We start from the raw sequence: 27776 nt of genomic DNA, 5'->3' as shown, positions 1-27776 counted from the left end.
AGTACTGTAGCAGCAGATTTGTCACGAATGAACGACTGCAATCATAATTAAAAATATACGAGGGTTATCTAGTCATTTAGATTCCTAATTGTTTTAAATAAGGAAGTATAGTTACATGAAAACTTTCCTGGCAGCAGATACAGCACTGTTTGATCTTCTTTTTGGCGTAATAGCCGTCGGAATTGAGGTATTTGTCGCATGGTGGGGTCAACTTCTGCATTTCTGTGTTGTGGAAGTCTGTCTTCTGAGGACGGAGGTCTTTGGAACATAACAGTCGTAATGGTTTTTTTCATTAACAAAGAAAAGGATCCTATTGTTTCAAGTGCGGCTATTGAATTAGCACCACCAACATAAGTGCTTACCATCTTTCGTAGAGTTCGTTGGTTGTACGAGAACGGTTTAGCCGACAAAAATGTCTGACGTCCGAAAAATGGACAGCATTTGAAAATAAAAAACTTGAGAAATTTTCAGAAAAGCGCAATTTTTGAGTGATACCGTTTCCTTCATTTGTGGTGATTCTATCTGTTTATAGAAGGACGAGAAGGCAAGACACACACACACACACACACACACACACACACACACACACAGAGAGAGAGAGAGAGAGAGAGAGAGAGAGAGAGAGAGAGAGAGAGAGAGAGAGAGGCGTAACTGAGCTACTGCCTGAAAGCATAGAATAATTGATTACTATAATTTTCGGGAATTTTTCTCATTAATTTAATTGCACTTAATTTCTCTTTCCACCCATCACACTCTTTGATGGGTAGAATTACCAGTAATTTAGAACAGACGCCAGAGGAATATTCATGGAAGCTGTATTTCATCATCATTTCCTGCTAATCTTAGCTGACGCCAGGTATGATGTATGGGGTAAGACCGCCGCGCTCTGCGTTTGATCGACAACACTTTTATATTGGTCTTCCTTCTTTCTCAGTTGCATTGTCTGCACATTTGAGTTTTTCTTCACTTCTTACGCTTGTTTGTGTACATCACATTTCGTCACTGTTCTTGTGTATTTGTCGTGATACGTAGATTAAACTTTTGAATACAAAGAGAACTTAATAAACAAGGCAGTCTCCTACAACAACAGTCTCACGAAAAAGGCTATATCTAGTCATTAATTGCGTTAAATAGTTTCATCGCAGTCGATACTTAGAGTATGAAAATGTTTCTTGTCATTGGAGTAACAAGTCCATCACGCACATTTCATCTCTTCTAAAACTGCCCAAGTCTGACTTTTGGCGCTCTCATTGTCAAGTGGAAACTCAAGGAACAACCACAGCTACTCGTATACCAATACCAGGTAGACATCGTGTACTGATGGACAGGAACTGTTGAGCACTGTGGAAGGTGGCTGTAAAAAATCGGCTTAAATCAGCTGAAGGAATCAGTCATGGGTTCCAAAGTGTTGTCAGCACTCCAGCTAGCAGTACGACTGTGCATAGGGGATTAAAAAGAATGGGATACAATTTTAGAGTACCTTCTCATAAGCAACAAATGTCTGTACTCAGTGCGAAGCGACGCTTAAGGTGGCCTGACGAGCGACGCCATAGGACGGTCGATGACTGTAAATGAGTGATTTGGAGTGAGGAATTTCGCCATACCCTGCGGCAATCCTATGAAGGGGTTTGGGTTTGACGAACGCCTGGAGAACATTACCTGCCATCATGTGTACCGTTAATACTGAAGTTACCGTGTAGGGGTGTTTCTCGTTGGTTAGGCAGTGATCCCTTACTAAGCTTAAGTGAACGCTAAATTCCGAAGGATTTGATCATATTTTACAGCAAAACAGACTGCATACAGAAGAGAAACAGTTCGGAGACGATGATTGTTCGTATAAGCATGACTGTGTACCTTGTCATAAAACAAAATCAGTGAGGCAATAGTTTGTGGGCAATAACATTCCTGAAATGGACTGGTCTGCCCAGAGTCCCGACCTGAAGTCAACGGAACATCGTTGGGAAGAGTTATGACGTCGACTTCACTCCGGACCCTTGTCTGCCGGCCGCGGTGGCCGAGCGGTTCTAGGCGCTTTAGTTCAGAACCGCGTGACTGCTGCGGTCGCAGGTTCGAATCCTGCCTCGGGCATGGATGTGTGTGATGTCCTTAGGTTAGTTATGTTTAAAATGGTTCAAATGGCTCTGAGCACTATGGGACTTAACATCTGTGGTCATCAGTCCCCTAGAACTTAGAACTACTTAAACGTAACTAACCTAAGGACATCACACACATCCATGCCCGAGGCAGGATTCGAACCTGCGACCGTAGCAGTCGCGCGGTTCCGGACTGAGCGCCTGAACCGCTAGAGTTACGTTTAAGTAGTTCTAAGTTCTAGGGGACTGATGACCTGAGATGTTAAGTCCCACGGTGCTCAGAGCCATTTGAACTATCTTGTCTGGTTCCGGTGCTTGAGAAACAATGCGATACCATTCCTCCACAGACAATTAGGCACCTCATTGAAAGCAGAGCTCAAGCTGTCATAAAGGCAAGTGGTGGATACACGCCGTATTACTGTCAACTAACAGATATACTGATTCTTTTGATCAAATAGTGTACTCATTTGAAAATGCGTGGATTAGACGAAAGATGAACTAAAGCCTTGATAATAAAGAAAGTAAAAAAAAAGTCACAAGTATGTACCTATTAAATCACGCATAAGACAGTCGTGCCAGGCTTCTTCAGTGTCGGATCGTTCGGAAAACGTATCCGTCTTTCGACGCGTACATGTTTCGTCACCTCGCTTAGAAAATGCCAGGAGAGTGCCTGCACCCCGTCTCGGATGTGGAAGGAGGTCACCGCCCACGAATTTTAATAGTGAATAATTTTGTAAAATAAGGATAATTCAAAGGAAGTTTACATAATGACACAAGGAATATGCAATTTCCCTTTGTGACATCCACAGGAATATTGAGATACCGTTGGTATATTAAGCCTTACACTTCACTTTCTGCATATATCACAGCTTATTAAACGGTTCTGTATGACAATTTTCCCCCAGCATTCTCAGTTTCCGTTATTACTAACTATGCCGTTGTTTCCTTTTGTAGAAGTTTAACTTTTAGCTGAAAGAGAGAGTATTACGGACGGAACTCGCTGCTCTTGGACCTAGATTTAATGCGAACTTGCTCGTTAATCAAAGGATCTGCTGTTGAAAATACAGAAATTTTAAAGCTGTTGTGTTGAAATTCGTTATGTATGTAAAGAACAAAATTCTTCTTGGAACTCGGTAGTTAAAAAGAGGGAAAAATGAAACGATAAATGCATACACGCTGTGCGAATCTAGTTCATATTAATGAAGGAAACGGTGGAGAATAAAATAAGTTGAACCTGAAGTGATACTTAGTTGTAGATTGTTTCCGTTTTAATGCTTCTTCATCATAAAGAAAACCATGACTGTACAGAAAAATTTTACGTAAGTCAGTATATTATCTTCAATTCAGATTAGGATAAAATACATAGTACACTATGTGATAAAAAGTATCTGGACACCACCAAAAACATACTTTTTCATATTAGGCGCGTTGTCCTGGCACCTACTGTCAGGTACTCCGTATCAGCCACGTCAAAAAAATGTATGTGAAATCTTATGGGACTTAACTGCTAAGGTCATCAGTCCCTAAGCTTACACACTACTTAACCTAAATTATCCTAAGGACAAACACACACACACACCCATGCCCGAGGGAGGACTCGAACCTCCGCCGGGACCAGCCGCACAGTCCATGACTGCAGCGCCTTAAACCAATCGGCTAATCCCGCGCGGCTCCTAGGGTGTAACTGAGCCTTTTCTTCTGAGGGTGCTGTTTCCGCAAGGTGTGTAGCAGAACTTCTGTGAAGTGTCGAAATGGGAGACTGGGCGGGTCGTAGTCGCAGCTGGATAGCCCCGTCCTCGTCCTATCTTTCCTCCTCCATCTTCAGATAAGAATGATCTTCAGGAACCGAGAACGTATCGTGCCCGCCATACATACATACTGTGCGTATCAATTCAGTAACAGTTTGAAAACGGGACGAGCATGAAATATATACTGTCTAGTAGCAAGCGTACGCAGAAAGTTGACGTTAATCCTGGCCCGGCACACAGCTTTAATTTTTCAGTTAGTTTCTAAAAGTGGATTTGCAGACGGGGACGTGAATTTCGGTCTTCCCAGGTGCGAGACCACTGCGGCGCCTCGTTCAGTCTCTCATAGCCCGGACGCTGGACAGCCTCGATATTTTATGGCGCTAATAAGCCCGACGGAAGGGCGGTTCGAAAGTGCGCGCGTCTGGAGAAACGGGGATACGGGACGGCGTGCATGTCCAGCTCCAGACGGCGGTTCCCAGGGGGCAGGCCAGAAGAACGGCGGGCACTGTGTTTGCGCACTTTCCTCCGCCAGAGTACCCGGCCGGCTGTGGTGGGGGACCAATGAGCGCACGCGATGGAGGTCAGTGTGTCCGCCACTGAGGACGCGACAAAAAGGCCCTCACGCCGCCGATTGTTGCAGAGTGCGCGCGGAGGAACGAGGGCGACCTACTTGCGCGCCGGCACCTGCCGCCAACAGCCGATGCTATCGCCGGGGCTGATGTGTGCTCCCTGCTCTGTGCTCCCTGCTCTCCCCACGCCCACGACGCGCCGCCGCGGGCGCTGCCCGCTTGTGGATACCGTCACGCGTGACTCGTCCGCTCGAACGGAAGAATGCGAAACAACCCTGGAAACGGTGCGCGTGTCTACCTCTGGCCCCTAGCTCCGGTGTTGGCTTTCTAGTGCGGAAACTCGCGTTACTCTGGATTAACCATGTGGCAAGTAGAGCAAAAACAACAAATTGTGCAACGTAAGCAGTCACAATTCGACGCGATAATCTCATAGAGAGCGGTTCCAATGTTGCTTTTTCATCTTCAGGTAATGTCATAGCACTTACATGCGACATTTTTATGTATAACCACCACGAAGTCGCTAATATCTATACTCTTCTGCAATTAGCCAATTAGTATGTCGTCACCTAGCACAATTAGACTTTTAAAATGGTGCCAGATGATCACATGGTATTGAAATTGGTTGCATAATAATAACAAAAAAAGCACCGTTTGGTGGTTATACATAAAAATGTCTTTTATAAGAGCTGTGGCGCACATCTAAAAGAAAACTTAGCTGTGACATACGAGTGAATGATTGGAGTGATATTATATATCGTGTGTCTTCGCCTATCAGTAGGAAACAGTGCATTTCGACAAAACATCACAATCACTTGTTGTTCATTTCGAAGACTGCTTTGATTCAGCTCCACATGGTCTCCCATTACTATTTTTATTCCTGCACAAATCCTGCAGCCTACACCCACAACAATCTATGTACTACAGTGGAGACCCCCTCCACCCTCTTTAACTTCCCCCCACAAGATTAAATATTCCTTGACGTCTCACAGTGTGACCTATAGAACTGTTCCTTAGTTTAGTCACGTTGTACCGTAAATACATCTTCTGCTCCGGTCGATTCGGTCATATCTCATTGGTTATCCTATGTGCCCACGTAATGTTAACTGTCCTTTTTTTGAACACCATATCCCAAAATCTTCTGTTCTCTTCTTGTCTGTAGTGCCTATCGACTACATTTCACCTACATACAAGGCCACATTCCAGACAAATACTTTCAGGAAAGATCCTATCAATTAAATTTATATTTGATGATATAGATTTATGTTTTTCAGAAGACAATCCTTCTTATTGCGAGTCTATACATTTTATACCCTCTCCACTTCGGCCATCGTACGAATAGCACAACTCATTTACTGTTTTTATTGTCTCATTTCCTAGTCTAATTTCCTCTGGCTAACCTGATATAATTGCCGGCCTGAGTGGCCGTGCGGTTCTAGGCTCTACAGTCTGGAACCGAGCGACCGCTACGGTCGCAGGTTCGAATCCTGCCTCGGGCATGGATGTGTGTGATGTCCTTAGGTTAGTTAGGTTTAATTAGTTCTAAGTTCTAGGCGACTGATGATCTCAGAAGCTAAGTCGCATAGTGCTCAGAGCCATTTGAACCATTTTTGAATCTGATATAATTCGAGTAAACTTCATTATCCCTGTTTTACTTTTATTGATATTCACGTCACAATCGTTTTTGAAGGCAATATCCATTCCATCCAAATGAACTTACAAGTCCTTTTTACCTCAACCAGTATCACAATTTCATCGGGAAACTTTAAGTCCTTGTTCTCTCTCTCCTTCAAGTTTAAAGCTAGTTCCAAATATCTCCTTACTTTCAATAACATAGCTCAAAGAGCTATGAAGCTGAGTGTAGGGGATATGTATCGGAAGATGTATATTAAACAGTAAAACGCGTTTTACAAAATTGTGGCAGTAAGTCGTGACTGTTTACGATGTTCAGTTCGTTCGTTTTAAACTATCGTCATGAATAGTTACGTCAGCGCTAACCTTAAATATATCTGCTTTTAAAATTCTACGCGTCGAGTATTGAGACACGATGTAGCGTCTTTTGTCCAACTTGCGTTCTCCAGTACTGTCACTGTTAGCCCTCAAGGAGTTGCTAGTTATTGCACTGGTTTCCTACGCTAGGCACTGCTCGTGATACTAGTTATGACATCAAGAGCGTTGTAAGAATGTGTTCTGTGCCATTTTATGATAATTCCTTTGCGTAGGACGTAGTTGATGGGCCGTTTGTGCATTTAAGTAAAATAATGTGGAAACAGCCAGAAAGCTGCGTAAAATTTGCGCAGTGAATCAAATAAGCCACCAAGCTTGCCGTACCTGCTCTATTTTCTGCATCTCATATTACTTTCACATGGAAGGTGGTTGAGTGCAATTATGCTAGCCGATAATCCACAGTTGTCTACCAAATACAAATACAAACAAATTCTGTTTGGAATGCATAAAAGCGAAAAAAAAACCATACCGTCATATTGAGGTCATCGCTGTCAAAACAAATTCTATCAGGAACTTTCTGGCCAATCTCAATGATAAGGAAATTTACATCAGAATTATAGCAAATATTTATGGTTCTTTAGAAAGTACACTTTTATATGTAATACTAGAGAACATTTTAGCCGATTAACATGCCCTTTAAATGATTTGCATATTATATTCTGAAACCTGGCAAACATAATATTTCGTAATCTACCATCAAACCATGCATAGAGCTTTTATGTGGCAGTTACTTGAAAGACCACTGTTTACAATCATAAGCGAGTCAACGTTATAGCAGCACAAACAACTTGTTTTTTGGAATCAACGCAACAAAGTGTTTGTGACATTTCTAAAAAATGGTTCAAATGGCTCTGAGCACTATGGGACTCAGCTGCTGAGGTCATTAGTCCCCTAGAACTTAGAACTAGTTAAACCTAACTAACCTAAGGACATCACAAACATCCATGCCCGAGGCAGGATTCGAACCTGCGACCGTAGCGGTCTTGCGGTTCCAGACTGCAGCGCCTTTAACCGCACGCCACTTCGGCCGGCTGTGACATTTCTATCGAGAGGTATTAAATCGTATGAAAGGGCGAAAATGTAAACTCACGAGTACCAAAAGTTTTGCTATCGGCTGAAAGATGACAAAAGAAGAAGGCTGCACAAGCGTACCTATCTGTGAGATACACTGGTTAAGAAACTGGGCCCGCCTTCGGGAGAATCCTGTTTCAAAGCCCCGTATGGCCACCCATATTTGGATTTCCCGTGATTGCCTAAACAGATTACGGCAGATTCCGGAATGGTTCCTTCGTAATGCGGACTGCTGGTTTCTTCCTTCATTCCGTTTTTTAGTGTGGCTCAGTGTCTCAGTAGGTCAAGCGTCAGACTACCACTTTGAAAATCCGGGTTTGAACGTCCAGTCGTTCCAAGATTTTTTCTGCCTCTTGTTGTTCCATTCACCTCAACAATGACTTTTTACGTAAGAAACGTCAAGCTGCTCCGTTTCTCGGAGCAACATTAAACTGTAGGTCACCTGTGGGTGGCTGGATATGTCACTGGACAGGTCGAAGTAAGGAAAGGTCATAGCTCTTATAACGGGACCACGCCCAGTAATGTCCTTTGATTCTCAAGCCAACTCTCGGGTTTATGAACACCCTACCGCCGTTCCAGTTGACGCTAATGCGCCATCTCTAATAATATCGTCGTCGACGGGGCGATAAACACTAATCATCCTTCGTTTATTTTTTCCACCAACGCGTTCACTGATGTGTTGAAGGTAGAATGGAATCATAGGAATGTTTTGTGAGTGGCAGAAGTAGTCTGACCTGATCATGTCAACGAGGGGTAAGCACAGACGCGGTGGGTACATTTTCTGCCTTTGTGGGCGCGGATACTTTAGCAAAAATTGGTATTATGAAGTAAGTTCAGCTGCACAGAATTAGTGAACGATATGCTGCTTGAGATTTTATTGTTGTGTATAAGCTTATTTCAGATTTATTGCGTTCATCTACATATCCTGAAGTTAGGACGTGCGTGAACTTTTAGTAAATAATTGCTGCTCTCTGTAGTTGATGAATGTAATATTTTTTCAGTTACGTTTGGAAGTCGTCCGATGATCTACTGCTGCACGTATATCATAATTCATATTTTATTATTTTGACAGTCGTAGAAATTCAAGTTTGACAGCTTGTTGTTTACTTTAAAACTTGACTGAAAACGTTTTATATCCATCAAGTATGCTCTAGTTGACATACAACCGTTTACAGCGTCAGAAGATGTGCTGATTAAGACAATAATGCCGAAATAAGCCTATATATAAAAATAAAATATCAAATGGTTCAAATGGCTCTGAGCACAATGGAACTTAACATCTGAGGTCATCAGTCCCCTAGAACTTAGAACTACTTAAACCTAACTAAGCTAAGGACATCACACACATCCATGCCTGAGGCAGGATTGGAACCTGCGACCGTAGCGGTCGCGCGGTTCCAGACTGAAGCGCCTAGAACCGCTCGGTCACTATGGCCGGCAATAAAATATCAAGCAACATATTGTTTACTAATTCTCTGCATAATGTGCTACTGCGACATGATATATGCTACAGTTCCCATAGCAAAGAAACTTAAATTAAGCTTTTTAGTGCAGAAATTTGAGTCGAATATTAGCACAGCTTGTTGTTGAGCCCATGTTGTTAATGAAGGTGGGGGAAATCGAAGTGGTTCAATTATGATGCCGTCATGTAGATTACTCTTATACAATAGCACCAACTGTGTTCCGTGTGACGGCACACCATCATAATGGACTTCCCATGTCCTCAGTCCACGATTCAGTACAAACAGGTTTGGAATTTACCTAAGACATAGGCGCGCAGCCTGCTGAACATCTTCCACAAGCCAGTCCTCATCGTCACTCTATTGACAGTGGTGAGAATTAAGATACGAGTCATCTGCCATCGAGTCTAGCGTATCTGAATAGCGACCGATTGCACCCGTAGCAGTGTACGTGGGAAGCAGATTACATTCATAGGAAAAATCCTGCGAGCTGCACAATGAAGCATCGTTTAATGCAAAAAAAGAAGCAATTGGGAATTTATCAGCATTGCACATTAGGAATGATTTATCCACTATCGATGAACACAAGTACCATTTTTCACTTTCCTGTTGATTTGCGTTTCGTTTCTTAGTCATACAAATTCTGTCGTTAGTCTTCCAATTGTAATCTTTCGATATGCATAGTGTTCGGGAGTTCCCGTTACAAACTTCTAGGACTTGTAGAGGGGAGTCAGTACACAACATTTTGAATATGAACCCATGTCCGGAAATGCACTGTTTCCGTTCTATGACGGTTTCAGTTCAGATGTTTTACACAGCCACTTCTGCTTCAGGAATTATTAGGTAACAATTAGAAAGGAACCAAAACGAAACACCCATTTAACACTTGAACATTACGTTCTGTATGTACAATATGCTGAGTTCTTTTTTTGTTTGGGAATTATGTAAACACTTTGTGTTTAAGCGTTATTACAAACAAATGTGCTTGGTGACAAATATATGTTTCGTTTGTTTACTTTCGAACTATTGGTTAATAGCTGTATGTGTGAAGACAAATTCAACTCCTCAAAAAGAAGTGGATGAATTAAACATTTGAATTGAAATCTCGTAGAACAGAAACGGTACATTCCGGACATGGGTTCCTATTCAAAATATTGTGTACTCACTCCCCTCTACAAGACCTAGAAGTTTGAAACCGGAATTACAGAAGCCTTGTATGTTAATCAATAGATTCAGTCTTTACAAATAAAATGCTCGTTCTTTCGCTGTCCAGCGATAATTGATATATTTGGAGAGAACTGTGCGTATATTCGAAATGAAGTATCGTTAAGTATATATCATTTATTATAATCTGCAATTAAACATCACTTTCTCAAAACGAAGTTGCAGTGTGCGACTATGACAGGAGATTTCAGTCAAAATGCTGGTCTGTGAACAAATTTCACCTTGCGTTTTGTTTAAAGTGTTTTCCTAGATATAAGTATTTCTGCATGGAATACACTTCAGATGAACTAACATCCGAGGCAATGTAATGAATGTGATAGGACCTTGCTAATTAAAGAATTATTACAAACTGAGAAATGTAGTGGATCGTGATAGAATTTAGCAGAGCACAGCCTCTAAACTTCTTGACTGGTGCTGTCCGCAAGTATGACACAATAAATGTTAGATGTGTTCAACAAATATGAAACAAGTTTAATGTAAAATTATTCCTCCCACTTTTCTTACGTTTTGTAGTAGTTGGAGGATATAACCATCTGCATAATATACTAACAGGACAGTTAAATTAGAATACATCGCTATCGACATATGTTTGAGACAGGTAAACAAAATTAATGAAGTGATGGTGACTGTATTTCTTTGTGTAATTGTTAATGTAATCATATATGTGCATAATGGTTTTTGATCAATGTGTGGTAAAAGGTGTGTGGTACTACATAGATGCATTTCGTTTTTGTGCAAGTCGAATCGCGCAAAAATTAAACAGATTATGGCGGTAATAATGTCAGACAGTCAAATTCTCTAAAGAGAGAAACACAGTTTCCGACGAATTCCTGAAAATGCATCGTATTTCTTGATTTTTAATTTGATTCTTGAAGTAGATGACGATATAAAGGGCCAACAGAAGGCAGCCAGCGACATGTAATAGAGAAAGAGTTGTACAAGTTAGTACTTAGATAAAATTGCCACATATTTCATTTATTGATATGTAGTAGAGAATATAAAAGTAAGTTTCATACTCTCTTTGAGTGTTGTTTCTAGAACCGAACTCGGTAGTTGGTTCTTTCAGTTCGGTGATGAAATCAATTGAAAATCCCTCAGAAATAAGACTTTTTGTTTCACTATGACACGAACTCGTCTTAGTTAATTATAATTCAGTCTCCGCGTCTCAGTGTAATAAGGAACTGCCACGGTCTGAAAGTAGCTACCGTTTTCTGTGTGATAAAGTCACAGGATATTTTTACTAAATGCCAGCTGACAGACAGTCTAATGGGAGTATTTAGCGCAGTCATCCCCTCATTGTAATTAGTTCTTGGCCGCGGCATCTGCATTATTTATCTCAGGAATAATTAAGAGCCACTTAATAACTGTGACCTATTTACTCATGAGATAATGTTTAGACGTCGCGTAAAGCAATCATTGCTGCAACTTTTGAAATAATGGAAGCTTGTAGCAGACTGTAGCATATGTTTAAAAGGAATTTCCATTCGTACTTCCAAAATTTTATTTCCCTTTTCGCTACTTTCATCTCATTAAATGAATGTGCTCCTAATTAAATCTTCACGGAAGTAAATTAATGCGTAGTGACATACTTACAAGGACTGTCTACTAACATGTCAACTTTCACAGACTGATGAGCCCCACCTTCTCATTCTCTTTCTTGTCAAGCTCTTTCCTGTTTCCATGTCAGTATCTGAAATCCACAGATATAGTAGCAGATCATACAGACTTTTAGAAACAAGTAAAATCGTATACTTACGTTTGTCTGTAGCCTTTCTCTCTGTGTTTTTGTTCTTTTCTCTCTCTTTTTGGCCCAGTGCAAGCACTGGAAAGTGTGCGTGAACAAGTGGGTATACAGTATTTTCTGGGGTTCGATAGACGCGACGGCCATTCACTAGCGTGCTGGACGACGTTCAAGGTTGTGAAACGCATTTGTTAAACTGAAGTATAAGCTTAGCAACCGAGAAATTCGTGTAGAGATTTATAGTCTTAGTGATATGGCTTTCGAGGCTGAAAGAAACTTTTCTTGCCTTTGTATACAGTATCTACAAATCAACCCTTCTACTGCGAGCTTCTTGTGTTCTCTATCTTAACATTTTTTTTTCGTTGATAGCAAAAACACTCATGTGAAGGTCCAAGAGACGCACAAATAGACAACGCTAGATTGTGTAGAAAAGGTGCAGTGTCAAAATTATGGCACTTGCAGCAGTGATACCCATCTATAGTATAAGTATATGCTTTGGGTATGCTTAGCACTTTGCCGTGTCTCTACGCTCATGTCACTATTTATTACTAAATTTATTAAAACAATTTAATTTTTTCCTAAAATTAGTCTCAAGCAACACACTATCCTTGAAATAATTGCTTCAGTTGCCAGTGATTTTCTTAATTTATTCCACAAGCGGTTTTGAAGCTTAAAAATTCGCCTTCAGCGCCCACCGAATAATAATGGGAACATAAAATGCGTGGCGCTCGGGCCAGTCTGTCATAGGGGATCACATACACATCAAACAAACGCATGGGAACGTAGGTCTAGCAACCATAACGCCAGCCTGGACATCACGACTTCCACAAATTCCTCCACGCGTTCTCTGGTTAGGTGAGTGTCCTGGAAAGATTTCCAGGTCCAGCTCAGAACCCAGTAAGAGCCCCCTCCTACTAGTAGTAGCAGTGACTACATCCACTGTGTCATCGACATGTTCTGCGAAATCGCTGGAATTCCCAAAATGGTATCTGAGGCAAACACGCTAGTGTAATACATTGTATTGTATTGTATGAAACTGTGGACCTAGAAACGACGGCCACAGCAGTCCACCCACCCCACTGCCGCCCCACACCGAACCCAAGGTTATCGTGCGGTTCGACCCCCCGTGGACACACTCCCTCCCGCCCCCCGCCCCCACCGGGAACGTCTCATACCAGACGAGTGTACCCCAAATGTTTACGTGGTAGAGTAATTATGGTGTATACACGCATGGAGACAGTGTTTGCGCAGCAATCACCGACATAGTGTAGCTGAGGCGGAATAAGGGGAACCAGCCCACATTCGCCTAAGTAGATGTAAAATCGCCTTAAAACCATCCACAGGCTGGCCAGCACACCGAACCTCTCGGGAAGCAGCGCGTTAGACTGCGCGGCTAGCCTGGCGGGCAATGTCATACATTGATATTACATATACATTACACATACATTATTATACATACATTATTATGTGTACATAATATTAATCAAGGAAGGGCCTGATGCCCTTTAATGTCAATACAGAATCAATAATTACTTCCAGTACTAAAGATCAGATCGCAGGCCACCCAATATGGCCTGTGGTGACGCCTCTATTATCTAGATAAAAGCGATCTGATGATTAGAAATGGCTCTGATAGCTGCGCTATGGCTGCAAATCTTCTATGTAGACTATAGATCGTCCCAAGCTAGTTTAATCAGGTTCAACTCTGCAGAGTGAGGAGGCAGTTGGCGCATCACGTAGTCCTGACAGGAGCACTCATCCACCAGGACAGCCCTCCGTGGTTGGTCTTTGTCATCGACCAAGTGCAACCCAGGTCATAGCCAGCATGAAAAGGGTGCATCTGTCTTAGATGGATGCCGATCCTGTAGACCGAAGGCTTTTGAATATCCCAAGTAAATAAGTGAAGTGGAATAGGTACTAGAAATATGATGCTAACCCCAGACGTCAGCGTGATGACCAAGTTTCTACGATATTGGTGGGGTTGTAATATGTCCCAGGATCGCTCAAGACCAAAGATAGTGGGAAACGCTCTTCCGATTACACTGTGAGCCATGGGTCAATACCTTAACTTTGCTGCTAGGAAAATGGTCGTTTCCATCACAGGCTACGGAATGTAAAAAGATTAGAAGGAATAATTTTATACCACAGACGTACATTTTTTTACGTTTCTAAAATTTCTTGAACCTTATTTCTGGATAGCACCTGCCAAGAAATTTCCCGTCCGTGCTGCATCTACTTTAACTGAGTACCTTTCTCAGTTTATCAGAAGCATTAATTAGCAATGTCCTTATACATTCATTACATTGGCTCTGTTACCTGTTTCCATCCAGAAATACCGATATGTGCACGGAACAAATAAATTTGGAATGCTAGCGAGATAACTTAGGAACGAAACTTAAATCAAAAGTTAAGTGAATACGGGACACAGAACTATCGATAACGAGTAAATCATTTGTAACGTACAAAATTTCCAGAATTTCAATTTTTTTCTCCCTCCTCCTCCACCCTTCAGTGCAGTGTAGTGATACCACAGACTAACTGAACTCGAATGAAGAAAAAGTTTGTTGCTCGGAGATCATCGTATTATTCATACTTTAAATTAAATACTGTGATTGGTAATGTTTAACCCCGCCAGTAACTTACTTCAGTAAAATTTGGGATGCCACGTTCCGTAGAATAAAATTAAGGAGCAAATCTCCGTTGTCATGGGACGAGTCAGTATGTGAAATTATGACAGAGGAGTAACAATAGTTCAAACGTAACGTATATGATTTCTTGCAGACGACAATCCATAAGTTTCAATAAACACTATCAACAACGTAACACAGGAATTAGCTTAATTTTTTAATGTTTCCTGGAGTTCCTCGACAGAACAGGATAGTGAGCCATGAGTAAACTCTTCTGTTTGGACCTGAAAGTGCGTGGATTACTGCTAAGATTTTTGGATTCTTGTGACAGCTTACTGAAAATGAATGCAGCAGAATACAGGTCTTTATTCACAAGAGTCAAGGAGGTGCGTTCCAAATGCATAATGGATTTCTGCCTAGTATTAAGCTGGTAACTGTTGGGAATAAGCAGATAGTATTAACAACAATCGACAATAAAGAAAATATCTATTGAGAAGCCAGTACCAGAATTCCCAGACTACTGAACGGGGATCGACAAGAGGTTCGCGAACTTACACCACATACTGCTCGAAGTACCCCTTTCTGTTACTCTTGTCGAATCAGAAGAGTTGCCCCAAAATCTAATACCATTCGTCATAAGCGAATGTAAATAAGCAAAGTACTTGTAGTTTTCTTTTCGTGATGAGCTATCACTTATTTGACATATTGTTCTAATGGTGTATAAAGCAGCGTTTAATTTTTGACCAATACCCTGAGCATTGGCTTTTCATGACAGCTTACTATCTAACAGAACGCCTAGGAATTTGAGCTGTTCAGTCTCACTAATAATATACCCATTCTGTGTAATCAAAAAGTCAGTTTTTGTTGAATTGTGTGTCAGAGACTGTAAAAACTGAGTCTTAATGTGATTTAACATCAGTGTATTATCTACAAGCCTTGAATTTATGTACTGAACTGCATTATTTGATACTGTATGAACATTTCACACAACATGCTTCACTACCATGCTGGTGTCATCAGCAAACAGAAATAGTTCAGAGTTACCTGTAATACTAGAAAGCATAAGAAACAGTAGCGGCCCCACCCCTGTGGCACCGCCCCCCCCCCCCCCCCACTTCGCTGTGCCCCATTGGGACTGCACGTCGTAGCCATTCTCAGTACTGCGGAGAATGACCTGCCGTCTGCTCTTAAAGAAGAGGTGATCCAGTTGTGAGCTACTCTCATTATACCATAATGGCAGAAATATTTTGTAATGAGCACAATCAAACGCCTTAATTAAATCAAAGAAAAGCCTAGCGTTCACAACCTTTTATTTAATCGCTCAGTAGCCTCACAGAAAAAAGAGAATATAGCACTTTCAGTTGTACACCAGTTCTAAAACCAACATTTGACAGCAAATTACATGAATTAAAATGATCAATTATCTTTGAATATACTGCTTTTCCAGTAACATTGGCAAACACCGGTGGCGTAGAAAAAGGTCTAAATCGTGTGCATTACCCCTTTCTACTTTCTTTTCTAAAGTTGCTTCACTACGGAGTACTTTAATCGGTAAGGAAACTGGGGGTTATGAAAGGAAAAGTTACAGATGTGGCGAAGTACTGTGTTAACGCATGCAGAACCGTACTTCAGTATTTTGCTAGATACCCCTCATATCCATGAGAGTCCTTAGTCTTTAGTGATTTAAGTATTGACTCAGTCCCCCCCCCCCCTCCTCCTTCCTTTGTCAGTACTATGGAGGAGTATTTCAAATAAGTCTCGGAAAGCTATTTCTTAAGAGAGCTATATGATTTCCTGTAGGAACTAAGCTTCTGTTTAGTTCACCTGCTATATTCAGACAGTGATTATTAAATACATATATCCGGCTTATCAGTTACTGAAATATTTCTACTACGCACTGACTTTAACTTTATATCCTCAACCTGCTGCTGCTGACTAGACACTTCCTACACAAATGACCACATGGAATTAATTTTATCCTGAGAATTGGCTATCCTATTTGCATACCCATCTACGAAGTCGAGGGCCCTAAAAGTCGCTATTGCGATGGTACTGGACTTGGAGGTAGTCACACTGAAGGACATGTCGCTTTCGCCGAGCCCCGCCTCCCTTAGATCTGAGACTATCGCATCTACCGGCTGGCCGACAGAGCAGAGCACACAAACACACACACACACACACACACACACACACACACACACACACACACACACACACACACACACAGCATCGGTGACGTAGACGTTTCATTCAGTAGCTGATGTCAGACAAGTGCTATATTGGAAGGACGTCATCGGACAATTAAGGCAAGAAAACACTTCTCGCTTGCGTTAAAGCATGAGATTCACCTTACCGCCACAGTCGATGAAAAGCCTTTAATACGCCGTACATATTCTCCACGACTAGACTAATGTGGGCGAAATACACGCAAGGCATAGTCGGAACCAATATAACCTGAAGCTCCGCTCACAGATGCATTGTTGGTGGAATAAAAGGCGGTCTCGAGTGACGTGTCATGTATGTAACATAGATCTGTGTTCTTCCGCCGCAGTTTAATCGACACACTATCGCTATGAACCCGCGTGGAGTTCGAATCGAGGATAGTTCTTATCGGCACAATGAACTTCAACTATTTCACTCCACTTCGCTGCTATGAATAGCTATTACATCTGTTCCATCTCTGCTGTTGCTGTCTTTATTGTTGTTGTTGTGAGGATTTTCAGTTCGAGTTTAGATGCAGCAGGCCGGCCGGTGTGGCCGAGCGGTTCTAGGTGCTTCAGTCTGGAGTCGCGCGACCGCTACGGTCGCAGGTTCGAATCCTGCCTCGGGTATGGATGTGTGTGATGTCCTTAGGTTAGTTAGGTTTAAGTAGTTCTAAGTTCCAGGGGACTGATGACCTCAGATGTTAAGTCCTATAGTGCTCAGAGCCATTTAGATGCAGCTGTCAGCGCTAGTATATCCTACGCAAGTCTCTCATATCTACATAACTAATGCAACCCACATCCATTTTAGCTGCTTGCTGAATTCGGGCAGTGGCCTCTCTCTATAATTTTTACCATCCACACTTCCCTCCATCACCAAAGTGCGACTACTTGATGCCTCAGAAAGTGTCCTATCAAGCAGTCCCTTCTCTTATGGTGTGGCATAAATTTATTTTCTTCCACAATTATATTCAGTGCCACTTCATTAGTTACTTGATATAGCCATGTAATCACAAACATTATTCTGTAGCAGCACATTTCAAAAGTTTCCATTCTGAACTTTTTGTTGTCTACGATTTAACTTCACACAAGGCTACACTCAAGAGAAAGACCGTAAGAAAAGACTTCCTATCTTTTAGATTTTTATTCGGTGTTAACAACTTTTTTTGAGAATTTTTTTTTTTGCTGTATATAGGATGCACTTTATTTACACTCTGCTTCGACCACCGTCAGTTATTTTGCTGTCCAAATTGGTCCACTCTAATATTTTTAGTGTCTCATTCCCTGAAGTAATTCCCCAGTATCGGATGATTTAATTAGACTACATTCCACTACCCGTGCTTTACTTTTGTTGATGTTCGTCCTATATCCTGTTTTCGGGACACTATTCATTCCCTCAACTGCTCTTCCAAGACTTTTGACGTCTCTGACACATTCACAAAACCATCAGCAAACTTCAATGTTTGTCCTCTACAAAACTGAAATTGGCAACAGTTATACGAGTCCCAATAACAAAAGAAAACAATTTCTGATTCTGTGCTTACGCTGTGAGGGAAAATATATGTGAACAACGTTTCGTAATTCTAATACTGATTGAAGTAATAAAAACGCCTTGTTAGGGATTCTCGTATGGAGACCGTCTACATGCTCAACGAACAAAATATTGTTCATATTGTACAGGTTGATTTTTATTAAAGGTTAAAAAAACTCCGAAGCGCCGTAGATGACGATGAGACAAGTAATTTAACTTAAGACACATGGGGTCACAAACGTTGGGAAATACGCCAAAAGTAGGGGATAAATGTTGAACATGCGACCATCACCATGTGAAATACCTCACCGCATTTGCAGCGGTTGAACCTATCGGTCTACTGCACCTGACTATCGCAAGTATTCATGTCGGTGTCGCTCCGGGCCTACGAGCGCGAGTTCAGAGCGTGGAGCCCACACTGGGTTAGACGTTTATGTGTTGAGACGGAGGCAAGATTCATTGTTTTATTTACCGGGCCCACGGTCTCCGCTGGTCAACTGCAAAGTACAGTGCAGCAAAAACCTACCCTATTCCGTCACAAGTAAATAAGCATAAGCTTCCGAATTGCGTTGTTACTAGTACACGACCCATGTTTTCGTTGCTAAGTAATATCTGTAAACAAAGGGAGAAAGGAAACGAAACATATAAGAAGAATGACTTTTACTTGCTTGCAGCGAGGACAGTAATTTTGTAACTTCTACGGTTACAACGGATCGCATTTAGAGAAGGTGTTCGAAATTTGCACCGTTTGCTCAAATCAAGTATTGCATAGCTCAATTACTCTCACGCCCGAGTCCAACCGCTACACGTGTTCAACATTTCTCTCATATTTTCGTGTTAGCTCCCGACATTTGCGACCCCATGTGTGTCAGCGTCATCTATGTCGCTTCGGAGTTTTTTTAAACGTTAATAAGAATCACCATGTAGAGGGGCGGAACCGTGGCCTCCACGACTGCCAGGATGGAGTGGTGCGAACTGCGGTAATGAGGATGTCGAACGTCCGAATTTGCTAATATGATATGGTTAACATAATACACATTTATCTTTCGTGGATATTCAGCGGTCTTCTTTCACAGATGTCAATAGCCGGGCGAGCAGTTGAGTTCACGCAAGGCTGGTATACGCTGACGCCTGCGCACTTCGCAGACTCGGCTGCCGCAATGACAGGGCTGCACACGCAGTCGCAGCTACGTTACAGTGGGTTGCTGACTGGATGCACGATGAACGTTGCGTGAGTCGTTCCGGTGGCCAACAGCACGGTTAGCAGGTTGCCAGAGCACCCACGTTCACGTCGTAAACGGCACACAGGAAAGGCACCCAACAGCTTCGCACGAGGAGGCGTATTGGTGAAGAGTTACATCACAGCCTTACGGTAAGAGAAGGGCCAGCAACGCTGGTGTCTGCTCGTAGATGCAGAGAGGGGGCCAGCAGCTGCTGCACTCAGCCAGTTGCTGGTAGTTTGGCAGCTCAGAAGGTACCATCAGGTAGGCCTCCAATGGACCTGGTGGTAGGAGTCAGTCATGTATTCTCATCAGCAAAAGCAAAAACAAGGTACCAACAGACCATGGCAGCTTTCAGGTCGGGCTGGATGTTGCATCATAGATCGAAGTCATCTAGGCAGACCACGCATGGAACATCACACGTGCCCGCCTCAGAACTAGGTAGCTACAAACTGAGAACTGGGCTTTGGGAGTCATTGAATTTGTACTAGTCGTTATCGTTTGGCAACAATGACCGAGTGTGGTCTAGTTTTCTGGACCTGTAAAAGCTCTGCGCTATGTCACTGTGTCCCAACTCCTTCCTTCGGACTCCTTTGGTTATTTCTGCAGCATCTGGGTGCTGCTGCAAAGCCACTCTTGCATACCTCTTACGGTTGTTACTTCATTGTGCATGTCGACAGAATGACACTATGCTCCGTTCTCCATGAGGTCACTCTGTTGCACTTTGCTAATCCCGCTCGGCTGGTGTGTGGCAGTTAGTTCAGTGATGTGCCGGTGCTACGAGCGATATAGCAATATCGGCTGTTCTTCCTTGTTGGAAATTCGGTCTAGATATTGCTTACTAGCCTGCCTTGGCTTCAGCTCTGGCGCTGGCGCCGGCCAGGGGAAAAGTTAAAATTTTTTCATATCCTCCCGGAATATCGCTCTGGCGCGCAACAATATCCTTCAAACAGTACACAGGTGGCTTTGGAAACATGTAGATGGTACCAGGCGTACTGCGACCCTTCACTGCTGACGTAAAAATCATGACGATGAATTGGTGTGCATGTGCTAGTTGGTTGTGTGTAACCAGATGCTTCGATGTGGAGGCACGACAGAAAAAGAAGCTGTCGTATTTGGCTGTGCCCATGAACAGAACGTAAATGAAGTTGCCCTTTGTTTTGGTCTATCAACGTGTCTACAAGGAATAGCGTGCCATTCACTGCCATGTAACACAGTATAAGAACACTGTCGTTAAAAGATCCAAACAGGAACCAGAGACGAATATCACACTACGTCACTGACAATGGGTTTCAAACCCGACATGAGTTTCTGGTGTTAGTGAACGCATCCCAACAAGTTTTCGAGCGAAAATTGCAATTGATGGCTCATACAATGGACATTTAAAATCGGCTACGACTCAAGAGGACACTTCTCACAGCGGCATATAGAGTTGCACCTCTTAGTGGGTCATACAGCACAGAAACTCCACAGTAGCTGACTGGAAACTTGTAGTGTGGTCTGACCAGTCGTGGTTCTGCATGTAACTCATCCACCCGTCAATTAATGTTGATGCATCGATTCATGAAATTTAGCTGAAAAGTAAGAAATGTGAAACGTCTCTATGAAAAAGGTCTCTTCGCAATCGTGGCTGGCTGAGTTTCAGGCAAGCATGATCTATTTCTACCGCAATCCCACCTGTTGGTTTCTGCCACTCGGTCCGTATTGACGACGCTGCAGCCTTCTAATAACTCATCTGCCTTACCTGTACTGCACGAGTTCTGACTTTGCACACAAGCTGGTGGTACATGCACAACTTTTGAAATTATTGGCATGGGAAGTGGTTAGGTGGTGAGGAAGAAATACGAAACCCATTGGTAAAAACAGACTATACTGTTGGGGACATGTATCCTCTAATTAAGTTGATGTGCATTAGTATCAACTCCAAATCAAAGATAATGTGTATCACACTAGAATTCAAGGAGCCTCTACAGAAGCAATTACCCGTCTACCCGACATAACTTTGATGAATTAGCGGCTTCAGTGCGGTATCATACCATTTAAGCTTCCACATGGGCTATTATACGTGGAACACCAGGCTAGTTCTGTTATGAAATAACACTTCACTCACAAGATTCACCACGACTATTAAGTTTCTGCTGTCGACTGCGACTAGAAGGCCATCTGCGATTATCTAACACAGTCTGAGTATATGCATAGTACGATAATAATCTTACCATACTTCCGAATAGACTTGACGCAATAGCACGGCGTGAGCTCTTTTCATCTTATCTAATCACGTCTACATCTGTAGGTATTGTCACAGTTTAGGATGTCAGTTTCCAGTAGCAGTCAAAGTTACTTCCTACACGACTGAGATGTAGCTGCCATTAAGTACCTGGCCTGACCTCAGCCAACATTCGTCGCGACCTGCCTAGAACAAGGGCACACCACCAACATTTGTAATTTTTTCTCAACCTATGACATCTGGCTCTTCATTTCTCCCAGTATCTGTTATTAAGCTTTCTTTATGGGTCACAACAACATCCCAACCATATACTCGTCATGAGCTCTTCTTGTTATTTTTTAGGATCAATCTGTGGGATACAAAACGTTTTTTTTATGATCGGACTATTTCTTTTCTCCCACCCAGCAGGCCCTGTGATGAGTACATTCTTGCTGTGTCTCTCCGCTCAAACTGTGCCCTACATTTTATTTTCGACAAAAGTGTTCCTACGCCAGACTTCTGAGACATTCGAGACGCCTCCTTCTCCTCTCTCAGTGGCCTGGCTTCCGCTCCCATCAACAGACTCGCGTCTCCCGTTGCTGAGCCTCGTCACCTTGTGTGACAATGACTAAACACGGTTCCCGCTCTCCTCCGCGAATTCTGATGCGCTTTTCAATTAAAAATAACATGATACTTGAACCAAACGTCGGATTTAGATGTGGGCTACACTAATAAATTGTAGGATTCCGGCCGCATGTTTTGCGATGTTTTCTACAAAAATATATACTTTTCCTTAACTTAATAGATTACTTAATATTATGTTCGGAGAAAAACATGGCCAGGGAAAAAACAGCCACGTATCATGCGTCTTTTCAAATGATGCAAGGCGTAGAGAGCACCAACTGCCCACGGAAAGTTTAACCAACAGTGTGAGGTGGGAGAAGATCAGGTCTGCGGGGTAGTTTTTCTCTCCACACCTTGGGCTCACTCATTCAGGTTACAGTGAACGTAATACATGATGTTCAATTCAACGGGAATGTACCCGTGGTCTAGGGGTAGCGTCTTTGATTCATAATCAAAACGTCTTCGGTCCCGGGTTCGATCCCTGCCACTGCCTAAATTTTGATAAATAATCAGCATTGGCGGCCGAAGACTTCCGGCATAAGAAGTCAGCCTCATTCTGCCAACGGCCTTGTCAAAGAGGGCGGAGGAGCGGATAAGAGGTTCAGGGCACTCTCTTGTCCTAGGGGTGGGAAATTGCCCCTAAAGGCAGAAGAATCAGCAATGATCAACGACATGAGGATGCAGAAGGCAATGGAAACCACTGCATTAAAGACACGTAACGTGTATCCACAGGACATGTGGCCTGTAATTGAAGAAGTGTCATGAATATCTCTCCATTGGCAAAAGATTCTGGAATAGTCCCCCATTCGGATCTCCGGGAGGGGACTGCCAAGGGGGAGGTTACCATGAGAAAAAAGATTGAATAATCAACGAAAGGATAACGTTCTACGAGTGGGGGCGTGGAAAGTCAGAAGCTTGAACGTGGTAGGGAAACTAGAAAATCTGAAAAGGGAAATGCAAAGGCTCAATCTAGATATAGTAGGGGTCAGTGAAGTGAAGTGGAAGGAAGACAAGGATTTCTGGTCAGATGAGTATCGGGTAATATCAACAGCAGCAGAAAATAGTATAACAGGTGTAGGATTCGTTATGAATAGGAAGGTAGGGCAGAGGGTGTGTTACTGTGAACAATTCAGTGACCGGGTTGTTCTAATCAGAATCGACAGCAGTTCAGGTATACATGCCGACGTAGCAAGCTGAAGATGAACAGATAGAGAAAGCGTATGAGGATATTGAAAGATTAATGCAGTATGTAAAGGGGGGCGAAAATCTAATAGTCATGGGCGACTGGAATGCAGGTTTAGGGGAAGGAGTAGAAGAAAAGGTTACAGGAGAATATGGGCTTGGGACAAGGAATGAAAGAGGAGAAAGACTAATTGAGTTCTGTAACAAGGTTCAGCTAGTAATAGCGAATACCCTGTTCAAGAATGACAAGAGGAGGAGGTATACTTGGAAAAGGCCGGGAGATACGGGAAGATTTCAATTAGATTACATCATGGTCAGACAGAAATTCCGAAATCAGATACTGGATTGTAAGGCGTACCCAGGAGCAGATATAGACTCAGATCACAATATAGTAGTGATGAAGAGTAGGCTGAAGTTCAAGACATTAGTCAGGAAGAATCAATACGCAAAGAAGTTGGATACGGAAGTACTAAGGAATGACGAGATACGTTTGAAGTTCTCTAACGCTATAGATACAGCAATAAGGAATAGCGCAGTAGGCAGTACAGTTGAAGAGGAATGGACATCTCTAAAAAAGGGCCATCACAGAAGTTGGGAAGGAAAACATAGGTACAAAGAAGGTAGCTGCGAAGAAACCATGAGTAACAGAAGAAATACTTCAGTTGATTGATGAAAGGAGGAAGTACAAGCTTGTTCCGGGAAAATCAGGAATACAGAAATACAAGTCGCTGAGGAATGAAATAAATAGGAAGTGCAGGGAAGCTAAGACGAAATGGCTGCAGGAAAAATGTGAAGACATCGAAAAAGATATGATTGTCGGAAGGACAGACTCAGCATACAGGAAAGTCAAAACAACCTTTGGTGACATTAAAAGCAACAGTGGTAACATTAAGAGTGCAACGGGAATTCCACTGTTAAATGCAGAGGAGAGAGCAGAGAGGTGGAAAGAATACATTGAAAGCCTCTATGAGGGTGAAGATTTGTCTGATGTGATAGAAGAAGAAACAGGAGTCGATTTAGAAGAGATAGGGGATCCAGTATTAGAATCGGAATTTAAAAGAGCTTTGGAGGACTTACGGTCAAATAAGGCAGAATGGATAGATAACATTCCATCAGAATTTCTAAAAACATTGGGGGAAGTGGCAACAAAACGACTATTCACGTTGGTGTGTAGAATATACGAGTCTGGCGATATACCATCTGACTTTCGGAAAAGCATCATCCACACAATTCCGAAGACGGCAAGAGCTGACAAGTGCGAGAATTATCGCACAATCAGCTTAAAAGCTCATGCATTGAAGCTGCTTACAAGAATAATATACAGAAGAATGGAAAAGAAAATTGAGAATGCGCTAGGTGACGATCAGTTTGGCTTTAGGAAAAGTAAAGGGACGAGAGAGGCAGTTCTGACGTTACGGCTAATAATGGAAGAAAGGCTAAAGAAAAATCAAGACACTTTCATAGGATTTGTCGACCTGGAAAAAGCATTCGACAATATAAAATGGTGCAAGCTGTTCGAGATTCTGAAAAAAGTAGGAGTAAGGTACAGGGAGAGACGGGTCATATACAATATGTACAACAACCAAGAGGGAATAATAAGAGTGGACGATCAAGAACGAAGTGCTCGTATTAAGAAGGGTGTAAGACAAGGCTGTAGCCTTTCGCCCCTACTCTTCAATCTGTACATCGAGGAAGCAATGATGGAAATAAAAGAAAGGTTCAGAAGTGGAATTAAAATACAAGGTGAAAGGATATCAATGATACGATTCGCTGATGACATTGCTATCTTGAGTGAAAGTGAAGAAGAATTAAATGATCTGCTGAACGGAATGAACAGTCTAACGAGTACACAGTATGGTTTGAGCGTAAATCGGAGAAAGACGAAGGTAATGAGAAGTAGTAGAAATGAGAACAGCGAGAAACTTAACATCAGGATTGATGGTCACGAAGTCAATGAAGTTAAGGAATTCTGCTACCTAGGCAGTAAAATAACCAATGACGGAAGGAGCAAGGAGGACATCAAAAGCGGACTCGCTATGGCAAAAAAGGCATTTCTGGCCAAGAGAAGTCTACTAATGTCAAATACCGGCCTTAATTTGAGGAAGAAATTTCTGAGGATGTACGTCTGGAGTACAGCATTGTATGGTAGTGAAACATGGACTGTGGGAAAACCGTAACAGAAGAGAATCGAAGCATTTGAGATGTGGTGCTATAGACGAATGTTGAAAATTAGGTGGACTAATAAGGTAAGGAATGAGGAGGTTCTACGCAGAATCGGAGAGGAAAGGAATATGTGGAAAACACTGATAAGGAGAAGGGACAGGATGATAGGAAATCTGCTAAGACATGAGGGAATGACTTCCATGGTACTAGAGGGAGCTGTAGAGGGCAAAAACTGTAGAGGAAGACAGAGATTGGAATACGTCAAGCAAATAATTGAGGACGTAGGTTGCAAGTGCTACTCTGAGATGAAGAGGTTAGCACAGGAAAGGAATTCGTGGTGGGCCGCATCAAACCAGTCAGTAGACTGATGACAAAAAAAAAAAAAAATTAATTCAACAAATTCGTGACAAATTGTTGCCATTTATTTTATAACTTCATTGTTAGTATGCTGTGGACACTCCAATCTTGCAAGATGAGAACAGCCCAGTGCAGGCACACATACGTTCGTGGTTTGATGAACACTAGGCATTCTATCGCACCACGATTTCTTCTTCTTCTCCTTCTTTTTCTTGCTGAAGCAGTTCTGCATATGAAGATTTTTGTCATAGCCCTTTCCAATCTTCTCTTTCCCCCTACAGTCTGTAGTTCAGCATTTCCTCCCATTATGGTTGTTTGGTTCATATCATCCTTAACCTAGTCTCTCCATCTTGCTGATGGACTTACAGTTCGCCGTCTTCCATCTTCTGTACCTTATAGAGCTCTTTTTGAAAGATTTTCTTGTCCCACTCTTTTAACTTGTCCAAACATCTCGGTAACATTCGTGCGTTAACCGAATCTAAAGGTAATCTAGCAGCCCGCTTCTGAATAGCTTGATGTCTTTCTTCAATCCGACCTGGTGGCGATCCCAAACTATCGAGCAGTACACAAGAATTGGTTGTATACGCCGTCTCCTTTATAGATGAGCTATACTTTACTAAATTTTCTCAATAAATCAAAGTGGAACTTTCGCCTTACCTGCTACCATCCTACGTGCTCATTCCATTTCATATAGCTTTCCAAGGTTACGTCTAGGTATTTAACTGACGTGACTGTGCCAAGCTGTTCTGTGCGAAAGCTGTTTTCGAACATTACGGGATTATTGCTCCTTCTCATCTGCATTAACTTACATTTTTCTATGTTTAGAACAAGCTCCCACACACGACGCTAAATACAAATTCTGTGTGAGCCATCCTGTATCGTTCGGCAGACATTAAAAGAAGATACTTTCCCATATACTACAACGTCATCAGGAAACAGTCGAAGATTGCTGCTCAGACTATCTTTCAGAACATTTATGTACAGGGTGTTTCAAAAAGAGAGATCGTATTTCATATTTATTGAAAAAAAAAGTGCTCCAAACATGGGGTAAAATTGCAAAATACTCACAAAAAAATTGGTTCAAATGGCTGTGAGCACTAGGGACTTAACATCTGTGGTCATCAGTCTCCTAAAACTTAGAACTACTTAAACCTAACTACCTAAGGACATCACACACATCCATGCCCGATGCAGGATTCGAACCTGCGACCGTAGCGGTCACGCCATTCCAGACTGAAGCGCATAGAACCGCACGGCCACACCGGCCGGCTACTCAGAAAACCGTGAAGTTTAAGCTATACTTTTACAAATACTCTATATGGTCCACGAGCAGAAGCGCAAACAACGTCTAGACGATAACTAAGTTCTTCATAACCTTTATACAGTATATCTATTTTCTCAGAAGTTATGGCGGCTGTTATTCTGTTTTTCGCTTCTTCTATGTCACGAAGTAAGGGGATATGAACACACTTCCCTTCACATATCTCCAAAATAAAAAAAAAATGAAGTGGGGTCATGTCTGGCGATCTCGTAGGTCAAGAATGCAGTGCAGCGTCTTGGGGTCCCGTGAACCCTATCCACTGTTGAGGCAGAGTATCATTCAGAAACAGATGTACGTTGTTGTGGCAGGATAGTGGAGTTCCACTCTGTTGGAAAATGAAGTCAGTGAAGTCCTCCTGAACTTGCGGGATGCCGGCCGGGGTGGCCGAGCGGTTCTAGGCGCTACAGTCTGGAACCGCGTGACCGCTACGGTCG

At 42.4% G+C, this 27776-nt stretch overlaps 1 protein-coding gene across 1 annotated transcript in view; it reads right to left on the bottom strand.

Annotated features, from left to right (window-relative positions):
- Positions 1 to 27776, bottom strand: part of LOC124799851 (serine proteinase stubble) — a 711707-nt gene that overhangs the window by 266433 nt on the left and 417498 nt on the right. The window lies entirely within an intron of this gene.

Source organism: Schistocerca piceifrons, chromosome 1 (assembly GCF_021461385.2).
Source record: "Schistocerca piceifrons isolate TAMUIC-IGC-003096 chromosome 1, iqSchPice1.1, whole genome shotgun sequence".
In the NCBI taxonomy this organism is placed as follows: Eukaryota; Metazoa; Arthropoda; class Insecta; order Orthoptera; family Acrididae; genus Schistocerca; species Schistocerca piceifrons.
Note: the sequence above shows the minus strand (reverse complement) of the source record. Positions and strands in the feature narration are given on the sequence as shown.